This window comes from Corvus moneduloides, chromosome 16, assembly GCF_009650955.1.
Source record: "Corvus moneduloides isolate bCorMon1 chromosome 16, bCorMon1.pri, whole genome shotgun sequence".
Classification (NCBI taxonomy): domain Eukaryota; kingdom Metazoa; phylum Chordata; class Aves; order Passeriformes; family Corvidae; genus Corvus; species Corvus moneduloides.
In genome coordinates, this window is record NC_045491.1 from 10731732 (window position 1) to 10755341 (window position 23610).

A 23610-nucleotide genomic window follows, 5' to 3' on the forward strand; every position below is an offset into this window, starting at 1 on the left:
CTCATGGAAAAGGAATTTTTAACCAAGCCCCTTTTTCAGGTGGATTTATTCTTCAGCAAGTATGTGAAGATGGATATACAAGAGCTGCACTCAGACTGTAATGCCAAAACCCAATAAGACTGTCTAGTATGAGTTTAAATGTAGACCCATGAAGAAGGCTCATTACATCTTTGGGAGTTTTGAGTTTGTTTGGTGAGGTTTCTTTCTCCTGGGGGGTGGTTGGTTTGGGGGTTTTTTTGCAGGCATTGTCACATACATGTCCACAGTTCACATTTTCCAGGTATATAAGTGTTTCCCTTTTCATTAGAACTTTTATTTTATTAGAGAACACACCTGAGAATAAAAGGGCAATAAGAAGTTTGAGATTTTGACATCTCTGCCAATACTGGTTCTTTATAAAGTAGTAATAGTGCTCTCTAAATACTTAATGTGCAATAAGCATCAGAGGAAACATTATGTTGCTCAAGTTCTCTGGGGTTTCTTTAGTTATTTTTGCTATATACTTCAGTCAAGTTGGGTTTGAGAATCTGTTTCCTAATCAGAAATCCAGACATATTTATAACAAAATAATAATGAGAATAAAACAATTTAACTGTAAGAGAAAGATTTTGAAATTCAGCTGAATTGTCTATTTCACATACTTTTATATGAGCTCACTTCCAAACAACAGTGTACCAGTTTTTCTTGCTTGTTCTTCATTTCTCTATCACCCATCAGAGTGAAATCATTAATAGATCAAAATTTAATCACATTGAAATTAAGGTCACTAGGAGGCATACAAAAGGAGACGCTCCTTCAAGCGAATACAGAGGCCTCTCATTTGCTAGGTTACCATGTTTGATAAAGCTTATCACTTGCTCACAGAAAAAGTCAAAATTTGCATGAAAGAAGGATCTCAGCATGCAGTGTTGGTAGCAAGGTTCCACAGCTGATCTCAAAACCTGCCACACAAGACCAGGATAAAATTTTATTTTGGCTGAGAGCTAAATAAACCTAACTGCAAACCTGATTATCTTACTTTATAAGAGCACACAATTCATTAACATCAAGATTCAGCAAATAACAGGAGACTTTGCTGCTCTCCTTGTGCTGAAACGCCTCAACAGCAATGGGTTTCATCAGGAAAAACCCTGATTCCCAAAGTCTGAGAATTCGTGTGTGGCTGTAATGTGCTTCAATTACCACTACTGCACATCTGGAGTAGTTTCACTGCAGTACAAAGTGGGTTCTCATTACTAGGAAGGTACAATTCTTGGTGCTGTTGTGTAGGGCTACATAAGAGGCAGTGAAATGAAAGGTCTGATAGTTAAGTTTAAAGTATTTTTAGTCAATTCAATAAAAATACTTTCCAATCATAATACATTAAAAAAAAAAAATATATATATAGCCTGCTTGGAAACAGAGATGGCAAATATCATATGCCAAGCTGAGAAAGTTTCTAATCTAGATGTATTGACTTCTCCTTCCTGAACATGGCAAGTCACTAGAAGTTCTGGAGAAGTTTTGGAGAAGGTCCATGCAAAAAACAGTTTGGCTTGTTCCTCAAGGCTACACCTCAAACTGAGCCTTATTTTGTACACCACCAGGAAATAGGAACAGACAAAACAACTGTATATTCTATAAAAGATAATTAACAAAACAGCACATTTACTGAGTGAGCTCAATTATAAAAGTAAGTCCCTTTCAGCAACAGGTTTCTCTTTCCTTCCCAAATAATCAGATTTGTAGATTAAGCCTGCTAGAAAATAAAGTTTCAGTACACAGCATTCAAATACCAAAACTGACATCATCCAAAAGAAACCTCAAGAGACATTGCCCTCTCCACCTGCAGAAATGACTGTAGCACAATTCAGGGTGTTGCCAGTGTAGGCCATCATGAAACTGGCAGAGAAGTGGCAGATCCTGACATTTTAAATGAGTTGAAAACAGAGAATGAGACTAATGAAGAGGTGGAATGTGGGCAATAAAAATGTACCCACATCACATATGCCAAGTAAACAGAAGAATGCCTGGTACCTCAAGCTTTGGTCCCGAGAATAAGGAAAATTTGTGAAAAATTAGCTGGTGTATTCATTGCAATATGCAGCCTTAAGCCAGCAGCCAGTTTCCTGAGATCAACAGAGGTTACTTACTGCTAAACCTAATTTAAAACAAACCAAACCATATCTGGAACAGAACTAGATAAGCATGTGCATAAGGGAAGTAGTTACAGACAAAAAAGTGCAGCATACTTGATGCTTACAGCGTGGAGTCTGAGCAAGTGAAACATCCCCCAGGAAACTCAGAGCACCCCTGACTCAGGAATTTGAGATTGAGTTTAGCCAATCTCCTTAAAATGGAGAAAATACAGTAGCAGGACATCAGGGTATAAAAACAAACCAACACACAGCTACATCAGCCACCACTGCCCCACCCCTCCCCCATGCAAGCCCACAACCAACATGTTATCTGTGATGCCAGTCCTCCCTCATTGAGGGAAAAAACGACAGGAAATGCAATTGTATCACTGCTTGGGGAATGCAGAGCACCTTAACACATGGACAATCCCAGCTCCACATCCTTTTTGCTCTCAAGCAAATGTGCTCTTCACTGAACTGCTGGAGAGGTGAGTCTGGCAGAGCACACTCAACCCGAGGAATTCTTTTCTCTCACTCTGACCAGGAGTAGACTGAGACCATCCAAACAATTGAGGTGTGATTTTCATCCAGATTGCAACACTCCTGTTCTCCTCGAGGGCCTGCAACAGTGATTAGGCAGAAGCCTTCCTTATAGCAGAGTCCTATTTCTCTAAGGAAAACAAGTGGGTTTGGGTTCTGGTTGTTTGCTTGGCTTGGCATTTTAATTTGGGTTGGTTTTTTTTTTTTTTTAATTGCTCCAGGTTCATCTGGCTGTACAATAGTTTATGTTTTCAACTTTGGAAATGCATTGAACCTTTGTAGCATGTAACTTCTGGCAAAATAAGATGCCTTATCACCTCTCGGAAACAGGATCTTTGAACGCACCTGATGGAGTTCTTTGGGGTTGCTTGTGTTTCTTTTTTTAAACTTGCATGCACATAAAAACTCTGAGAAAGTCACTCTATTGCTATGGAACCTTACTTTCTTCTCTCTACCCTAAAGCGAATCAGCAAATTGCTTTCACATAGGGAGCTCCTATAAAGGAGAATAGTCTTTGTTTGCTGACCCAGTTCCATAAAATATTAACAGAAGGGAGGTTATTGCCTAACAACATCAACACTGAGTTACAACCAAAGTTACATTGTTCTTGTTGATGACTTTCAGTACTCTGATTAATTTCACCCATTTCTCTGCAATGCATGAAATTCTTACACATTAGTTCATTCGGATAATCCAAAATGTCTTCTATATGGAAGTCTTCATGTGAAAATTATTATTTATGAGGTGTCAAGTGAACAGTATTACATCTGTAAGAGACTATTTGGTAGAGGCATGGGACACATTAAATTTTTAAAAACTGACATGCCTTGTTAATTAGAAATGCCAACATTTGACATTTTTATTCCCAAGAAAATTAACTTATTATAGATTCATTTAATTTTTGGGAGAAAGCTGATGCTGGGAATTCTAATTCACAGCAGATTTCCAACCACAGGTTTCAGATCACCTTCTGTAGCACAAATAGATATAAATGAAATGCACTGAGCCCTCTATATCTAAAACTCTGAGTAAGCACAGCTGTGCCAAAGAACTGATTTCCATCCACCTCCTGATTCCTCATTTCCCACCTGAGACCGTGCAAAGCACTTTTTAAGCAGTCTTACCAGTAGCTGGAAGAAAATTAATGATTGCACCGCTCAGTAGACAGAGCTCCACCAGTGACCAGCCGTGGCTTTTTTTGTTTGTTTCTTTTTGTAAAAGTAAAGAAGATGACATAAGAATACAGACAGAATAGACATGCTCCTGATTCTCAAAATTATTTTTATACCTGGCAGGTCTATGTAATGAGGGCTGTTCATACACAGTAGGCAGATTTCCTTCTACAGCTGTGTAATACCATCCCAAACCTCCTGGCTTAGGATTTGGTTTTTTCCCAGAAAACTTATTATTTCCCTACACTGGGACACTTCCAACATCAGAGAAAACTGCCTTCAGCATCACTGTACAGAACTAGAATTTATTTTCTTCACTAACCCAGATATTTAACAGTGACATGCGATCAACTTACAGCTTCACAGTAAATTAGTCATAGTGGTTGATAAATTCACACAACACAGTAGTTGAGCTAATAGTGCCCCACATGTCAACATGGACTTACACTAGGGAGGAGACAGTGAGGTACACAACTTGCCACACTCCAGACCACACACTACAACTAAGAGGCTAAATTCTTAACTTTTCAGGGCAGCATTCATAGGGTTTCAGGCCAAAGCCCATCAGCAGTGATCCTTTTAGCCTGAGTAAAACAACTGCTGGCTTAGCCACACAACTGTGTCAAAAACTTCATGCTAACTTACAGTAAGGTTGTGTGTTTGAGCTTCTTTGTTACTTATGCGAAACATGAATCCTTCTGCAAAACAAACACAGCAAAACCTGCATACCAAAGGGAATTCTCCTTTTCAGCTCTTTGTAGCAGCTGGTTGAATAGAACAGGATAATTAGATTCCAGTACTCAGACGGCTGAGATTTACTGACTGTGAAAACTAATGTTGCCCCCAGTGAAGAAAGCAACATAAATAGCTCTGGCCCAAGGGGTACCTTGGACATATTGGCATCGGCTTCATGAGATATCAGTATGTCAAGTTTTCCCTGTGTGGAATGCACAGGCAAACCTGCTGGGGTGGGATTAATGTGCCAAGAGAGTCATGGAGAGGCTATTTGAAGCATCTGGAGCATCTCTCAGTTTGAATATAACACAAAAGAAAAGAAGGTTCAAAGGAAAGATGCAGTAAGAAAGAGCAAAAACAAACAAAAAAGTCAAGGAAAAAAAGAAAACAATAAAGAAACCAAGCTTGAAGAACCTTCTAGAATTAGAAGCAAAGAACTAGTCTACAATTTTTTAAAATCCAAATCATTGCAGACTATTGTATATAAAGAACTGCTGTGCTATGGCTGTGTCTAGGCTTTAGGTGTCACCTGTGTCCCTACAATATTTTTGCCCGGGTTACCTACAATCCCTGAGTTTATTCTTCTAGGGCTTGTTGTCATTGGAAGGCAGGAGTTGTTAAATGTCCTTCTGTATTTGGAAGGAACATTCTCCCACAGCTTCCTGAGGGGGAAAATAATCCTTGGACGTTTGGCGCAGAGAATGTTGCAATCCATCCACAGACACAGGTGAGAACAGCCCAACTGCCAGGATGCCAACAGGAGGGGATCTGCTCAGACTCCATGCCAATCCCATGGCCTAATTGTGCAGCAAACTTACCTTCAGCTGTGTCACCACGGTTATTTCCCAGCAGTTCATTTTGCAAAAAGGGCAGGAAAATATTACAGAAATAAAGCTTTGCAAGAGTCTTTCTAGACATCACTAGTAAGTATCAAAAACTGCTGAAGGTAAGTGAAAGATAAAGGCAACAGAAAGAACAAAAGGCATAGCTTGTCTATTTTCCTACTGATGTTGAGATGCTGTTTCAAAAGGGGTTATCTCAAAGAATGCAGGCACGTGCTAGAGGCTGGGCATAATTATTTAGACTCACTGACTCACAGATGTCACCTTTATTTAACTGGTTTGTCAGTTGTCAAGCACTGCCTGACAATCCTGCTCAGAGATGAAGTACAAGCAAGACTGCACATGTGCTGTCTAACAACAGTGCTGCATATTGCACCAAAGGAACTGTCAAAGACAAATCTAAAGAGCAGCTCTTCAGATAGAGTCTCACACAGTAACACATGAACAGAAGTGCCACATAAATCACCTGTGACACACTGGCCTTCTGGTTTATGTACCAGGGTCCAAGATCAGAGACATGCAGAGCTGAGGTGCCAAAGCTATGAAGCATTCAGAACCACTAAGAATATTTTGCTCTCAGGGTATGAGGTCAAATCAAAGAAAATTTTGCACAAGTCTGACCTCAACAGACAGTTAATCTAATCTTAACAATGTGGACATTTCAAGTCATGATGCATTTATAAAGCTGTAGATGTCACTAATCTAAAAGAGTTTGCAGTCAGTCTGAAGGGACAGAATAAAAATTGTTTTGAAAGCTGTTCACTGGAGAACTGTATTCTTTCCATGTGTTCTGTGACAAAAGCAATCAAGACTGACCGACTGGAAAATCTCTGCCTTTAATGCAAAAATATTGATGCCCTGTATGTGCTAAATTAAGCCCATCTCTGCAGGTGTTTGTTTTGCCCACTAGCAGGAGATAAAACAGTCATTGTCATGTTCTAGGTAGCACTGAACTGTATCTCAGTGTATGCTTAGTAAATACGAAGTAATTAATTATTCTCTTTTACAGTTGATATAAATTTTTATAGTGACAAATCAGAGGCTTGTTAGAAAGCACAGCAATGAAGCATCACTGCCTGTGACAAACAAGGAGAGTTGAATAGTGCAATATCTTTAGTTCCATGTGGTGAACTTGATCATTATAAAACAGCACAATATGGACACTTACACAGCTATGTTTGGTCATGGTTTCTAAGCCACCTCAAAGAATTTCAGACCAAATACCTCCGTTAAAGAGACAAAGGAAAATCCTAGCTATACAAATTATATTTACAATCAAGACTTACACTGCTACTCCCATTGTTCAGACTTGAAATGACAAGGAGTAGAATTAAGTGAAGCTTTAAAGAACTCGCATGTAATCCAAATATAATTCCTTGCTTCTCACATATTTCCTGAAAGAGGCTCTTGAAATGTTCTTAACCACTTACTTAACACTGCAGCTATGCCTAGTCACTATCATTAAGGGAGATAAACATATTCAGAATAATTCAGCTCCACTAATTCCCTTAAGGAAAAGAAAATGAAATTTAAAAAAAAAAAAAACAACTGCATTTTGAGTGCATCAGCCCCTAACATATGCTAGAAACTAGAAAGTAATTACAGTTGCTTAGAATGTCTTAAATACTGGCTGAAATATTTTAACTTCTTTTAAGACACAAAATAATTGAAACCAAATTCTGTGCTGAGGAAAAAAAAATCTCTCTCCTTGAAAACAGGGCTTGAAGATGATAAAGAAAAGCACCATTTTATCCGAACAGTTATGCTCCTAAGTAATTTTTGTTGAAGAAAGAGAAGAAAAAGTTTCTGAAATTGTGGCTGAGGTAGACATCAGCTATGATAGGCTGATTAGACACAGCTAGTTTTTTTTAAAAGCTTTGAAATGTGTTGATTGAATCAAACTTGATTCCTTATTATTTGACTAGATTTTAGCTTTTCCTGTGTCAAATTAGGAAACATTTCTAAAAGCTACATTTTTTTCATAGAGTGGTCTATGATGCCTGAGATTTACATCTGCACAGAGGACACACACAGGGCAGTATCCCACAGAGGATTCCTGCTAAAAACAAAAGCAAACACAATGACATTACTGGAGCTGATAGAAGAAAACAGGGACACTGAGGTTCAAAACTAAGTTTAAAAGTAGACATATCAAATGCACAAACAAAAGTAAGGGAAGTCTTGGCACAGCCCCAGATTAAATCTATGAAATGCTACAGACACTTCAGAATATGCACGTGAAGAGGTGCAATACATAAAACTGCTGCTCTATGGCACAAGGTCACATTCCTTAAAACCGTGACTGGATCAGGAGGAACCTTCTGATAAGAAGAAAATTGTTCTTCCTCTGCAAGCTACCTCATTTACAGGGAGGGAAGCTTCAGTCTAGTATAAAGGCAGGCAGAGAAAGAGCTAGAGTACAAAAAACTCAGCAAGATCTGTGAGCCTGTAGTTTATTCAAAGACCAGGAGACAACTGAGAAAATAGAGCTATTAAAGGTAACAGCAGAATACCAACTCTGAGACTGACCAGCAACAGTGGATACCAAGAGCTATCAAGGAAATTTGAAATTACAAACCCCTGTAACAAATCTGGAGAGAGATAGAACATAGAATTAAACCAGAAAGCATCCAAAGATACAAAGGGATTGCAAAGTATCAGATTCTCACTGAAAATGTGTTGGTGTCTGTTTCCAAAGGTTCACTGAGAACCCCTTGTCAGCCTGTAGTTTCAAATTAACACCTAAAACAATTTCTCCTCAGGACCATCTCAGATTAAAATAAGGTCCATCCTATTTCAGATTGCTTCCTATCCCCACCTTCCTTCTATTTAATGAAATGAATGTTGCCATATTTCTGATGTAACACAGTCAAGAAAGGAAAACAGAACTTGTAGCCTTTTATTTTACTTTAGGCTAAAATTTCCCACTCACCAGTGATTTCACCTGCTTTGTCCCAGAAAGTATTTAATGAAAGGGAAAAGCCTTTCTGGTGGCATCTGTGACAATAAAATGTTGGTATGCATTAGAGAAGCAACAGGACAGGCAGAACGTGAGCCAGAGGCTGATTCCCCCTCCCTGCCACCGGTATCAGCTATTCCTATAGCAGAGCTTAAGCCAGGCTACAACAGTACCAAGCTTTAAATTCAGTTGAACTACTTCCAATATGTTTTTCAGTGTATTTTCTAGACTTATTTTACATTTTTATTGCAAACTCAATTCCCAGAGGAGCTCAAGCATTTTGGAAACTGTGTGAAGGGCTGAACTTCAACAGACTATTAATTTTGGAGTAAGAGGCAAGGAAATACTCATTAGCAGGTGGCTCCAGATATGGGTGAAGGTAACCTGGAACCAGGACTGCAGGGAGGGGACTCCAATAGATGCAACTTCATTAAAATAGGATTCAGTACCACCAGGATACAAATAATGGATATTTTGGGTATCATACTTCAGCGCTACTTGTCAGACATTTTGTAACCACAATGAAGATCCACAGTATGAGTTGTGAAGTTTAATATGTTGAACACATACACCACATGTCTTAGCTTACATTGCCACCCTTTGCCATATAAGCCTGCCAGGTTCATAAACAAAGAATCATTTAAGAAGGGTAAGAAATTTACCATATTTAAATACAATTACACATTCTTAAGAAATACTTAGCACATCCAGTCTCCTCCTGGGAAGCAGATCTTCCTCTAGCTTTCAGTGGACACCAGCTCCAAGTAAGAATCTCAGCCAGTTGATACATGATTGCTCTTTTAATATGAGCTTTGGCCTTTCTCTGCAGCAAGACATTCAATGCACCCAACCATACTGGATGCACCTCACAGATATTATTAACACCTGAATCATCACAAGGTATCTTTGGATGGGTGTATAAAGACACACTGCATGAAAATTCACAAGCTGTTTTCAAATTTAAGGAGTAACAAAGTGTCTTGCAAAACAACAAGTTAAACAAGCAGATTCTTCTAGTTACATACATAAAATAATAGTCCATCCTATGAGTCTCATCCTAGTTGGAGATTTTTTTTTTTACCTGGGAATTCATTTTGTGTTGTTCTGCATTACTTCTAATGCCACTGCCTCTTGTGGGCTTCTTTTTTGTGAGAAACTTCCAGTTCTAGGAAGTACAAAGTCCTCATGATAAAGTAAATAACTTAATCATTTTATTATTTAAGGTAAAGAATTAATGCTATATTCTGATTATGTATTTTAAAAAACCAAGGGAAAAGTATCCTGGAGGGTACTTGAAATGTCATGTCAAATTAAATTGAAATGCAAAAACTCTCCTTCTGCTTTCTAAACACAGAATGATTCCGTGCTAAAAGGAAAAAAGCTGACACAAGAGACCTGTGTTAGGATCAGATAGAGAGAGCAGCCAGTTAAAGACTTACATGTAATTTGGATGATAGAGTATCTTTGGGCTTTTCATGAAAAGGAACATAAGGAGAACCGGTATCAGATTAACATCGACATGATGGGATCACTGGCTATTCCTGCACCTTTCAATACAGTTTCATCACACTATGCCCAAGAGGTAGGTACCATCCCAATAATTCCTATTAGAGAATGAACTAATCAACTGAGCAGAAAGACTTTCACAAACTCCTGTCAGTCTAAGTCAGTGATTAAATCCAGCAACTTGGCTTTTAATGTTTTTGAAAAATGGTTAGGTAGGATTTTCAATTATTGTAGATCAAGAAGAGATTTAGAGATTTTAAAGGCTTTCTAGCACTTCAACAACTGTTTCAAATCTTCAATAAAGCATTATTTGATAACAGATGTTAGTGTCCTTTGTTTCTAAATCCAAAGGCACGGAAGAATACCTTCCAAAACAAACTGAAAAAGTATTTCAATGAAAAGTGATAAAATAAAAGAGCTTCCTATTCACAGGAGCTGACTGATGATTACATTGATTTAAAAAAGAATTGGAAAAATAAAAAAAGGAAGAAAAATCTTGAAATTACTCCCAGTAATTTCAAATAGTAGCAGCAAGAGATAAATAAAAACCCAGTAGAATTGCTTTTCAGAGACTGAGAATGGAAAAAGAATTTTAAAAAGTTGTTTTCCATTAACACAGAAATGGTATTATTACAACTACCCAATCAAGAGAGGCAGAAAATGTGTAACTAGAGGAGAGTGGCATAACCAGATTTTAGTGACACAGTGATAAAGAGGAGATTAAAAAGCAGCAGAAAACATGGATGCAAACAAGCATTTGTAAGTAGCAGATAAAGAACAGCTGAAGGCAGTAACTCAGGCTATAACATGGCTGATAAAGCAGCCTTGCAACTCTCTAATCACCTAAGTCCCAGGAGTCCTGGTTTTGTGAGGAGCAAATAACTCATTGTTTTCATAGAGCAGTAAATTTCATGCATAATTCTGAAGTACTGAAACATGATGCATCCCTTAGGAAAGCAAACAGTTTGCAAGTAATTGAGAAATGGACACTAGAAATGGAATAACACTGCAATTTGGATAGAACAATTCCCACATGGAGAGATTCCTGCAGAGCAGGGTGTCCTTATTATCAGACTCCTCTTGGTGCCCAGAAGCAGCATCACTTCTACTCTTTGACTGTGCACTGGAAATTTCTGAGCATCCCACCTCTGTCAGGGAAGAGGGGATACAACATCACCAAAGAGCAATCAGGAACAGGTTGTAAGAAAGGATGTAGAGAAGCCTCCCACAGTTATTTATGGATGCACAGAAATTTCAGCAGAGGATTTCCAGAAGGGATTTTATATGCCTTTTGGTGTTATAAAAACCAGGCAAGTCTCAAGTAGGTTTTGCATCTAACTGGGCTACTACCCATTCCCTTTGCCAAATAAGCCCCTCAGAACCCACATAAGGGCACATAGATCTGACTAATAAGAGTATGGCCAAAGCCCAGAATGAAATGTCACTCCAGTGCTATTAAAAACTGTCTGTAAGTATTTTGTTCATTGTGTTTAAGTGATCCTGAAGTACAGAAAAATATCTGGATGGACCTTAGTCCAATAATAAATCCAACAGCAATGAAGCCTAAGAATGCAAATGGATGACAAATGTGTGGGAAACAAATTAGACACAATAAAATAATTGAACATTAGTCTTTGTATAATTGATTTGTTACTGACTGACATTGATTGTACCTTTCCTTTTGGATTTCTGTGAAGCTATTCTCATTCACACAGTTTCTAATTTGACTGAAGCCTTGAGGAAGCAGCATGTGCAATAACACAGGGGCAATACTTCCTGTAGTTCCCTGCTGTTGCATTCTAAACGATTCCTCTTTGCACAAATTAATCCCTGTTTTCTATACATCTGTATTAGAAACAGAATCTTTAGACTTGCTAAAGGCTTTGGAAATCTACATACTGTCTACAGCAGATTAAAGTTTGCATTTGGAAAGAATCAGAATTCAAAGCTTTGAGAAGGCATTCTAGATTTTGCTGTACATAAAAATATCCCTGCATCCTCCTATTAATGATAACAAAAAATACAAGTGTCCTCTTGAGCCTACAGCTCTAAGTTTGTCCCAGATTCTGACAAACAGCATGCAATTAAAGATCAGAGCAAGAACAGAAAAGGAATCAGATTTCTAAATCTCTCTGGAGGGTGCCATATCTGCACAAATGTTGATAGGATCATTCCCTTTACTTTGGTGCTTATACTGCAAAAAGTTTATAACTCTGTCCTAGAGAGTTAAAACCACACCTGAATAGAGCTTCACCCACTGAACACCTTTAAGTCCTTTATTCACAAACTTTCCCTTTCAAAAAACGATTCCTGTTTCCCCTGGCCTGATTGACTGGGACCTTTTGTGGGGTTTTTGAAGTATATATGACAGTAATATAGTTTAGTCTACATCTGACTGAAGGGCATCAAACGTTAAAGATGGCACAAGATGAAGTTTTTTACCAGCTAGAGTTATGTGATATTTTGGTCACCCAAAAACTCTTTATAAGTTGACAATCACACTCAACCTTATGAATTCAGCCTTTTGCTCCCTTAGCTGTAATTAATTCTAAGAGAAGTCAAGCAAAACACAATTAGACAGCAATAAGTAAATTTTAGGGACTAATTGTTTCATGTGAATTTTGATTCTTGACTGCACCTAGGAAAACTGAGGAAAAAACACAACCCATAGGGGTGCAAATATAGGCCTTATTAAGCATCAATCACTTATTAGGAGAAGCTCTAAAATACAGCAGCAGAATTTCCTCGTCTTGAACCATTTGGACGATAGAAAGACTTGGACATGGTGTCTGCTGTTGTTCAACAAGTAAAAAGTATTGTTTTATAGGGTGCTGTGTATGATTAAGTGTACTTTGTTACCTTGGGTATTTTTCTGTAAGAATTGTGCCAATCTAATGTGGTAACAAATCTCCTGCAGAAACTGTAAATGGAAAAATATCTGTACCCTTTTTCCCCACTGGTACTTGTTAGGCTCTAACAGAAGAAAAGTCAGTTGAGAGAACCTAAAACAACCCTCAAATTCAAAAGCCAAACCTGAAAATTTGGTAGATGTCAAGTCTTAACCTGCTGAGCCTTACACTGCATGTTTTAAGGTACAAGTGTGGGGGCAGAAACCTTCCCCAGTTCTTTTTGAAAACCATTCAATTCAAATATTTTCATTGGTTATCCCCCATTCGATCTGAGTAATAATTTTTGCTGTTTCATTTGAAGTTACATTTTCCACAATGTCTTGAGAAGTGAAGATCTGAACACAGCTGGGGCCACAAATCATTTGGCCTTAGTTACAGTTTAGTTGTGGCTTAATTTATTTGTGGAGGATTTATTGGAATGAGAGGTACACAGTAAACATTTCTATACCCACTGGAGCTGGGTTCTGCCACAATATTTAAATCTTTGGCACATTCTTCAAGTACGTATACACACAAGTTCAATAAATTTACATACATAGTCAAGAATTTAGAGGCCCAGCTCAAAATTACCAGATATTAAGTGCTAGATTTTTTAATCTAGTATTTGTAAAACCTCCAGTTTCTTCTTGCTATCTAATCATCACAGCCTGAAAGAGACAGAGAAAAATAAACCACATATCTCTTGTTTGATAGCAAGCTATCCAATCATCATTGGATGCACACATTTCTTCATCCTGTTTTGGAACACACAGACCAAAACAATGTTGTTTTCCTACTGGTTTCTTATTGATCTAACCCATGTGGGCTTGTTTCTAGAGGCATTCTCTTAATCTTTATGTACAGCAATGGTAAAAGAATATCTAAAGCAAAACAGAAAAGCAACTTGAAGTGGTAGGCTGAAATCATAGAACAGGTGATAGAAAAATCTTGATAGAAAAACAAAAACTCTCTTCTAACATCTGCTACACTTGGGGGCAAAAAAAATCAAAAACTCCAAGCTATGAAGTACTGAATGCTTTTGAAGTCATAACACAGCTGAACACAAGACCATTGTTCTCTGATTGCACCTGAGTGTCTGTGGGGTTTCTCCTCAGCAACCGCAGGTGTCCCACACCCTTGTAATGAAGTTAGTTTTTAGGTCTTTTACCCCTACAGATACTTGCAAAGTTTACCAACAGATACTTGTGAAGTATATAATTACACTAAAATTTCACCTAGTATTAGGCTAGCAATACTAAAATATTAATTGCTTGTAAAATACATTAATCTAAAAAAATAAGCTTCTGACATTCATTCTCATCACCTGTGCTTCACAGGTATTTGTTAAAAAAATGAAATCAAATTTTATCACAAGGACATCACTGAAAAGAAAGAACTATGATTACCGAGTCACTAAAAGATGCTTGAATGTTTTCAGAGACCTAGGCCTGAGTCACTTAAGCATTTAATTCCTATTGATCTTAACAAAACTCAGGCATCCTTATACTTTCATGCTTCTGAGACTTGAATTCTTGAGGCCTTTCTATTATGATGAAAAAATGTACCCTATCATTTGCTAAATAAGTTCACTCTAGGTTGTATTTATGTCAGCTTTCATATGGACAAAGAGAACAGCAATCATTTTCATGTAGCTTGGGGCTTGAAACAAGCTCTCACTTATACAGGAGTAAATTCGGGGTAATTCCATTTACTTCATTTGATTGGATCTGGCCTCTTGCTTCTGACACTGCCTGTGGTAACAAAAATCTGTACTGTAACATTTATTCCCCTCCAAAATAAGACTGCATTTTAAGGAGAATGCTTACTAAGAGGAATGTCAAGGCTTTGCACTAAACTTAGAGAGATTGCTGGCCTCTCTACATGGGTATTAAACACAAGCAACCAAGATTATTTTTTGTAAAGTGACATAGGAAAGTCATACACAGAGATAGCACCTGCTACAAAATACCTTCCCCTTACACATACAATTACTTTCCAATCTCCACTACCCAAAAAATAAAATGGAACTGTAAACACACAAGTTATGGCACCACATAAACTGTATTCAAAGGGCAAAACATCCATGCTTTGGATTAGTACTGCAGTAGTTAAGAGAAGAAGATAAGTCAGATACCTATACTTCTTTTCTGGCACAGTAAATTATTTTTACTTTTTTGTTTGTTCTGGCATAACTATTCCTAGCAGTCACCTGCCAGGCAGGAGCAGGTGTACAGCTGCTACTGTGCCAGGTAACACATCACTGAAAAGGGGAGCCAATTTTCAGAAGTGCAGACCACCTTCTATCATCTCTGCAACAGAGTTCCAAGTCTGGCATATCCTTGCATCATTACTCTTGAAAATTTTAGCTTTTCTATTTAAATACACAAATAGTCCATAATAACTTACTTACAGTTCCCTGTGATCATTATTCTTTCCATTGGAAATTATGGCAACTGGAATCCTCTGCACTGCAGCACATAGTGTGCACACCCAAAGAGAAATCAAAATGTGTCATCTTTGTTGATAGAAAGATAAATATAGTTGAAGTCAGATTAATATTTCCAAGATTACTCATTTCTTCTTCAAAAGAGAAGCAAAGATCATGTGCAAAATGACAGCTACCCATCTGGGACTGGAAAAGTCACCATATGGATGCCTTTTGCTAATTATAGATAAATTTTTGATCTAAGGGATTTAAAAGAAGGGATCTGTCAGTTCAAAAATATACTTCCTCTCCTCCCTCATTCAGGCAATGCCTTGGTGCTGGCTAATCAATTAAGCGGAGCACTCGATCACACAGATTTGCTTCACCTTTAAGGCGGCAATTTTCTCCCACTTAATGCAATATGCAATCCCACGTGTAGCTCAATTACAGAAATATGTTACAATGATTCCTTTTTCTGTTTCCAGATCAGAGTAGCCTCTATAATCTTTTAGCCCAAGGGCCCCCACACTCAGAGGCCATGGGACTGCCTTATATTACGGCGCCGCATATGATATCTCCACTTAAACTACAGTATACACTCCTGAAAATCATCCTAAGTGGGCTACAAGATGTTTCAATAACATAATTATCACCCAAGATATGTTCTTCCAGGAGCAATTAATTTACATAAATTATTAAGTATGTATTCCTAACTTTGTGCAAGTTGCTTTCTAATAGACTATAAAATTAATTTTTTCTTGCATTTTTTTGTCTGCTGAATTGACTGATTAATTCTCTATCAAATTAGTGAACTGGCTGGATATATTTACAGACCACATTGTTCTTCAGCCTTTACTTTGATACACTATTAGAGTGAGTTTGTCCTTGGGACAAAAAAAAGGGTTCCTCTAAAGCCTCCAATTTTTGGCCTCCTTCTAGAACTCTAAGCTGATACTCCAGTGGCAATTATATCCCTGCCAAATGCAGAGGCTGCAGTCTTTTCATGCCTGCTTAGGCATTTTATAGCATTTATACATGAACTGCATTAGCCTTTTTTTCACTACAGTAGAAATTCACTTCTGCATGTAAAGGTAGCTGAGGTGAAGAAAACTACACCCCTAGTAACTGGGAGAGACAGGCTTTTCTATAAGACCACTGAGGACACTTACCTGCTTACTATAAAGCTTCATTATCCTCCCCTCTGCTGAGTTCACTGAAAGTTAGATAGGGCACATATGTTGGATGTTACCCCTCTGCTTCAGAGGGGTTAGGGGTGGGGAAGAGATAAAGAAGTGCAATTAAGTTGAACTCAGACCAACTGTTGTGCATTCACTCCTCTCCAGAGGTGTTTTAGACATGTCGTAACATCTTCAACTGTACTTTAGCCAGACAAACCCAGTATGAGTTCATGCCAGAGACATTTTTTCACACTCTTCCTGTCCTGTCCCAGTAGAGTCTCACATTCTGTCCATAATTAAACCAAGCACCTGCCACTGTGATGCACAGAATTAGTCCCCATACCTGCCCTTGACACACCTGAGGACTTCATGAAGGTCACCAACATTGACCTTTGGCATGTACACCTCAGTGAGGCAGAGAACGAAGAGGCAGATAGAAATGGTAATTACACCCAATCCATTTCATTTCCTAACTAAAATACAGCAAATTTGCTTTGTGGAAACCCCAGTTTTCTCAAGAGCTATTGCTCCCACAAAAGCAGGCTGCCAGCAAGGTCAGGTATGGTACCTGCAGTACCTAGTGAGCAAGGGCCTATATTCCACCTTCTCCCACTACCTTCTCTCACAGCCCAAGGGGAAAACAAAATACAAAGAGATAATCACAAGAAATCAACTCCTTTACTTACATGACTTTTAATACAGATGGCAATTATCTAGCACAATGACCATCTATTGAGTAATCTAATTCTCAACTTGAGCATTAGTTAATTAATCCTTTATGCTGCGTAGCTCTTATCCCATCAAGGAGCTTGCTTAACACAGCACTTACTCCTACAACTCTAAAGCTACACCATTTAACAGCAAGAGGTCCTCATCACCGAAGCCTTATTTCTAATCACATTTCTAGAAATTACTCAGTAGCTTATATTTTATCCATGCCATGAAAACTTTAACCACACATAAAAACCTCTTGCCTGCTGCAGTCACAGTCCCAAAAGAAGCATATCAATTCCCACACAGACCAAAACCTGCAAAACCATCTCACACCATTGCTGTCCCTGTTAGCTCCGAGTTTTCCTCATCTTATCACGGAATTTTCCACCTTTGCTTTCAAAAAGTAAAATTGCAGCACACAAAAGATTTAATCCTTCAGCTAACCCAAAGATCCTATGCTTTCCTAGAGAAAATGCAGGCAGTTAGTCAGGCTTCTAAGGATCATCTAAAGTTCAGCTTTAAACTCAATATAACGTCCCATAGACAAGAACTGTAGTTCTCCTCATCATAAGAAAGGTAAGACAAGGCACTAAAACTCTATGCTAACGCTCTGAGTTATTTGCTTTTAAACAGAACGAAGCTGCATCTGCCCCAGGCGCTCCCGTCTCTCTGCCCGACGGCCGCCGGAGGTCACAAGCGCCTCCTGTGCTCATACTGACACCCATGAAAGGGCTTTTCCCTCCCCTCATACCCTCGGAAACCATGGAGGAGTCCTTCCAGTAGAGCCCTCTGTTAACCCAAGTCCCAAGTGTGGCAGCACGCCCGTGTTTCAGTGTTTCCACAGCCACTCACCGCCAGCAGCAGCCGCCCCCTCACTCTGTGCCCGAGCAGCCGCAGGCGAGCCCCGCACCGCAGCTCACACGGCAGCCCACAGACACCTTCTTTTAAAACTTTCTCCTGAGCCAGGCTCCTGCTTTTCTGGGCTGACCTGTCCCGTGCCCTTGGGCAGTCTCCCCGACCTGCCACTTCACCTCAACTGCCCGCAGGTGCCCCCAGAGCCCCCTCCCAGGGACCGGCCCCGCCTTCCCCACCTGCTCATCAGCATCATCCCTCTCAGCTGCGGCTGCTAACGGGTTCTTTGAGCACTCTAATTAAACGGAGGCCTCCTATTTGTACAAGAAGCTTTACTTTAACAAAAACCCAAAACAACAACAAAAAGCCAAAACCAAACAAATAAAAAAAAAATGTAAGGGAGTAGATTCAGAAATTTTAACACATCAACTTTCTAAGCTTCTAAATACACAGTTCTGAATTTGTGAGACACAGAAAGGCACAAGGAGTCGCAGGCCTCACAACAATATCCTTAACTTTCATGATCAAAGAGTTGCCCAAAGGCAGCATGAACAGAAACATTCAGATTAAGCTCCTGAAAAACTTACCTTTTGTGAGATTCAATAGTTCACATGCTACTGAAAGGCAGCATCTACTTCCACTTGAAGTTTGCAAGGCTAGACTTGAAAGAATTTAAAGGTTTGTTTCGGCTTTAAAAAAAAATCTGTGGCTGTGCCCTGTTGTGCTCAGGAGAGCACTAAGCTGGGAAAAGGGAACCAAAGTCAAGTCCCTTGCTTATCTGAGGCAGTAATAGTAAAAACTTTCTTTTGTCACATTTCTGAAGAACAAACTATTTTCACAACTAACCTAGGCCTTTCTCTACCCCTTCCACCAAAGCCCTACCTCTCTACAGAGAGGAAACAGCTGATTTATGGGACTGGAGAAAAGCAGAACTCGGCCCTAGTGATGCAGAGAGTGTTCAAGGTCAGAGGGGATGGTAAGGCAGAAACTGCTTCAAACAGCTGAAACCTCTGTGTCCCCCGCTCTGGGTTTTTGCTCTCCTAGGCTGGATTTTTTAACCTGATAACAATACAGTGGGATCATGATTTAAGAAATTACCTCCAAAAGGTACAAGCATTGTAGTAGAATATCTAATACTCTTTCCAGCTGATTCACATCGTGAGCTAACTTGTGAGATGTTAAGCTCCCATGTACAAGTTTTCCAGAGATGTCAATGTGTTTAAAGCAGGTTCAGTTCTTTGCTGCTTTCACAGGCTTAGGTGCTTAGGATGGCTTCATTTGCATTTAGCTGAAGGAAAATTAGGACTAAGGAAAAAATTTCATGTGGAATATCTACTAAAGATAATAATTCTCCTAATTCCCCAGTGTTGTTCATTGTCTTAAGGGAAAGTCAGGGGAAGAAAGAAGAAAATCCCTTAGCAAAATGAACAGCAAGAGAACCTAGCCTGTCTGCTGATAAAAACATTGATATTGATGGACTTAAGGGATTGGCACAATCAGGTTATCTGATGAAAATATGAAGAACAATGTGAATCATGACAATTTCAAGGAAAAGACGTATTTGAAAGTGAACAAAAAGAAGATATGTTTTAAAATGAGCAACAGCACATGTTTATGCTTTCTTAAAAACAGCTTCAGGCCTTTTGTCAGTATCCCATGATAATACCAAGCATGAAACAACAGAAGAAAGTTTCTATATTTTAAATTTCCTTGAGAAGTGAGTCTAAAAGTGCATGGGAATGCAGTGAGCACTGCTTGGGAGAAAACATATCCGAGGTTCTCTTCTACCAGAGCTGCTTGTAATGCATTAACTAGAAGGTTTGGTGGATTAAATGTAGATTTTCCCCATGTAAGGAACCGGCAGTGTGAACCTACGTCCTTTTGATAAAATGCTAACTTTCTAAATATATATGGATATATTTAGGAGAACCAGATGTAAGGTAATGATCTGTCTGTCCCTTCAGAAGGTTTAACAAACAGGTACTTCAGAACAAATGAACATTTGTGTTGTGGGGGGCTGTTTTTGTTTATTAAAAGCCCACAAAATTTTACTCACAGAAAAAATCATGCATTTTGATGTACTGACCCAAACTAAAGCAATTAAAATGTACCCTAACAGCATGTTATTCTACGACAGAGGTAATGCTATTATACATACCTACATCTAAGGCAAAAACCATTTGTAAGCAGCTACAGACTGAAATCATCCAATCCTGAACAGAATGTTGGAAAATCAGCCCAGATGAAAATCAAAATACATTATCTGGAAATATTTTAATAAAATCATTCATGAATTCATGGCATATTTATTTGCCTTAGCACCAACCAACTATTATCAAAGTACAGAAGTATTCGTTTCTCTGCTCACTATAACTTAGACTTTGGTAAGTTTTACAAAAGGGAAGGTTTTCTCTTTTCCTTAGTTGGACATTTCTTCTCTAGGCAATATTCTCAAGTTTTATGTTTATACTAAGTAAAAGAATTCTTATGTGACATCATAAATGTCTCATGTGCTTTGCAGACCTGTAAAGTCACAAAATGGAAAGTAATGTCCCTGTCTAACAGTACTGGCTGAACAACAGGAATTACCTTCAGGCATTCTGACTCAGCACAGCAAAGAAAGAATAACAAATCAGGGCAAGCTGGTAGCTCAGCAGCCCATTTACTCTCTGTGGGGACTCGGCTGGCACTGATCAAGAAAAGATGGCCTAAGACCTGTCCCTTGTGTAGAGCCAACATAAGCAGAGCTGCTGAAGAGGTGATAAAGCTTCCAATGTGGCACTACCTTGGAAATGCATTGACTACAGCTGCCACAGGAAATATCAGTCAGGAAGTGTAAGGTGCTTGTAGGAGGGCTGGCAAATCAAGGCCTCTCATTAATCTCTTACAGATGAATGATGTCTCTGCTACAATCTCACACAGGTCTTTAAGGAGCCAACTTGTCTTAGGTTTATTATCCAGAGTACAAGAACCTGCACTGAACTCAGAGAAGCTACCACTGGAGATGCAGTCCCTCTCTTCTTAGTGGAAGATGTCTTGATCTTCTCTAGCATAGCAAGAGGACAGGAGGAAACACCACCACAGAGGGAACGTGCTTCTCCTATGCAGTAACCTTGAGTTTTATAGTTCAAATAAATATTCACCCCAGCTGTTTGTATGGAAAACATGTAAGTGCTAGTGTCAGTAAGTACTAATTGAGCTTTTAAGAACTATGAGAGCTTTACTTGTGTATTTTGTGTGTGTAGATGTATTATTACAGCAATTAACAATGGCTTCAAGCCATGGCTGTATACAGCAATTTCTCTGAAAAATCCATGCCAGTGCAGCGGTCTTCATGCTGCCCACTGAACAGAGAGACCACTTCTGGAGTAAGGTACTGCCAGGGCTTTGCCATGGGATCAGAAAATCTCTTGCACCCACTAAAAAAAATTTGGAAATATGTGGGTTCACTTATGATCTTTGCTTTCACCTGAAACTCATGACACTCATAACAGGTGAACACAGTTCCAATGTCATTACAACAATACATCTTGAAAAAAATCACTTGTGCTGCTTAGTATTGTACCAAGGAACTAAGAAATATTGGCCCTGAGGCTGACAGCAGTTGACCCTTTCAGTTTCCTTTGTTTTTGTTTCCTGTCGTTGCTACTATTTACACAAATGGAAATGCAATTGCATCAGCAAATCAAGATTATGAATTTTTTAGAAATAATCATGCTCAAACATTTAGTAGTATTTTAAATTTAAATAATTAATTCTTTAATTTTTTTTTTTTTACCTGCATACACAAATCTAACCGCGGGTGTATTGTTGCTGTTTCCTGGGTAATTGTTGGAAGTGATATGTGCTCATGTGATAGAAAGTTACACAATGCACAATCTTGTGTAGCAGCAGCTCCAGACTGTGGAACAATTTTTAGCCTGAGTTGGCACTATTATACCATGAGATGTTACTCCATAGTAACACAGTATGACCTGGAAAAAAAGTGCTGTTTGACCCGGTATTCCTGTTCCTGCTGTGTATGGATTATGGCACAGAGAGCTGCAGGCCTTGCCCCTTTGTTTACGTGTATAGCCCAAGTGTGGATTTCTATAAGAAGCTCAGAGAAAGCTCAGCACAGTTTTGCAGCTTCCTAGAGCCAAGGCCATAGTTCAGAAGATATGTTGTTTTGACAATTTATTCAAAATGCATTTCCAAACCCTTTGTTTCATTGAGGGCAGTGAAACGTTAAGACTGCCATTCAATACTTACACCTCACAGAACAGTCCCTACAAAATTATCCACTTTTTTGACATCCATACAATGTTTAACATCAGTGGGTTAAACCACAATTCCATTTTTCATGATAATTTTAATAAAGAATTACTCATGGGTGTGTTTCCATGATGGTCTCAGAAAGGGAAGCCAAGGGCTGCTATTAAAAATGTAAAGCATGGTGACTGTGCTTTAATACACAATGCTTCAAGCTTCCCATGAAAATTTAATAATTTTTGATGTTTCAAAGAAACATCTGACTTAACAAGTGCTTGTGCCATTACTCACATGTATTTAAGTGTGTGACATTGTTGTCATCTCTTCTTCCGTTTCCACCCTCTGGAGAACATAGCAGAGAAACAGGAAAATTCTCCAAAAATGCGTTCTAGTCCCTGCAGGCTGAGGACAAAACAAAGATAAACACACACTTCATGACATGAAGTTACTCAAGAAAAGCTGTACTTTAAACCTCCTTCTGTCTCTACTTCAGTTGTTACACATCAGCCCAAGATCAGAAGCAAATGGGAAACAGAGCCTGAGCCAGGCCACGCATGTGGCTTAGCAAAGCGGGTTTGAGTTCAAAAGTAGGTAAACTCCTCAGACCTAAATAATGTATAAAAAAGTCTCAACACCCCAGAAAATTATCAGGGAACCAAGAAGCACGTAATAGGATTCTGTACATTCTGACAGTAGCCTTTTCTCACAGAATATAAGAAATGAGCTTTTCTAGCAGATGGAGAGAAAGGAGGGGCACAGTACATTCTCTTTTTAAGGAACCTTCTCCTAGAAAAGTAGTTTGACAGGTGGGTACCAGTTAACAATTTACACATTTCTATAGCTTGGATAAGTGTAGGCTATTAGTGCAGGCTGATGTAACCTATGTGACAAGAGGCTGCAAACTGAGAAAAGATGAAAGAAGTTTTGAGATGAAAGACCTACAGTATATGATGTGCAATTGACACCATTATTTCTATCACCTCTGTCCCCCAGCTCTTATAGATTAGGAGTGAAACACAACCTGCATGTAAGTATGAATATATTGAAAGAGCCATAGGCAGGAACCAGAGGAGCACTGAAATTGGACAAGTATCTGGAGGACACTTCAAAGAGTTACCCTACCTAAAGAAGAAAATTTGATATTTTTTAGCTTGATATTTTTTCCTCTTATGGTGCATTTGCACTATAATAAAGAACTATTTCACCTTCCTTCTGTGCACTCACTTTATGAGGAACAACAGCAGCAAATTTGGGAGATCACCTACTATATCTTGGGTTTTACTACTCATTATAAAAAAAGTGAAATTAAGATTTCATCCCAATTTCCATCAAAAATCATTACAACAAGTTATTTTATTTTCCAGTTCTCTTAGAATGACTGAATCATTCCATTGGCCTGACTGGGTTTTTTATTCATTAACTTTAATACAG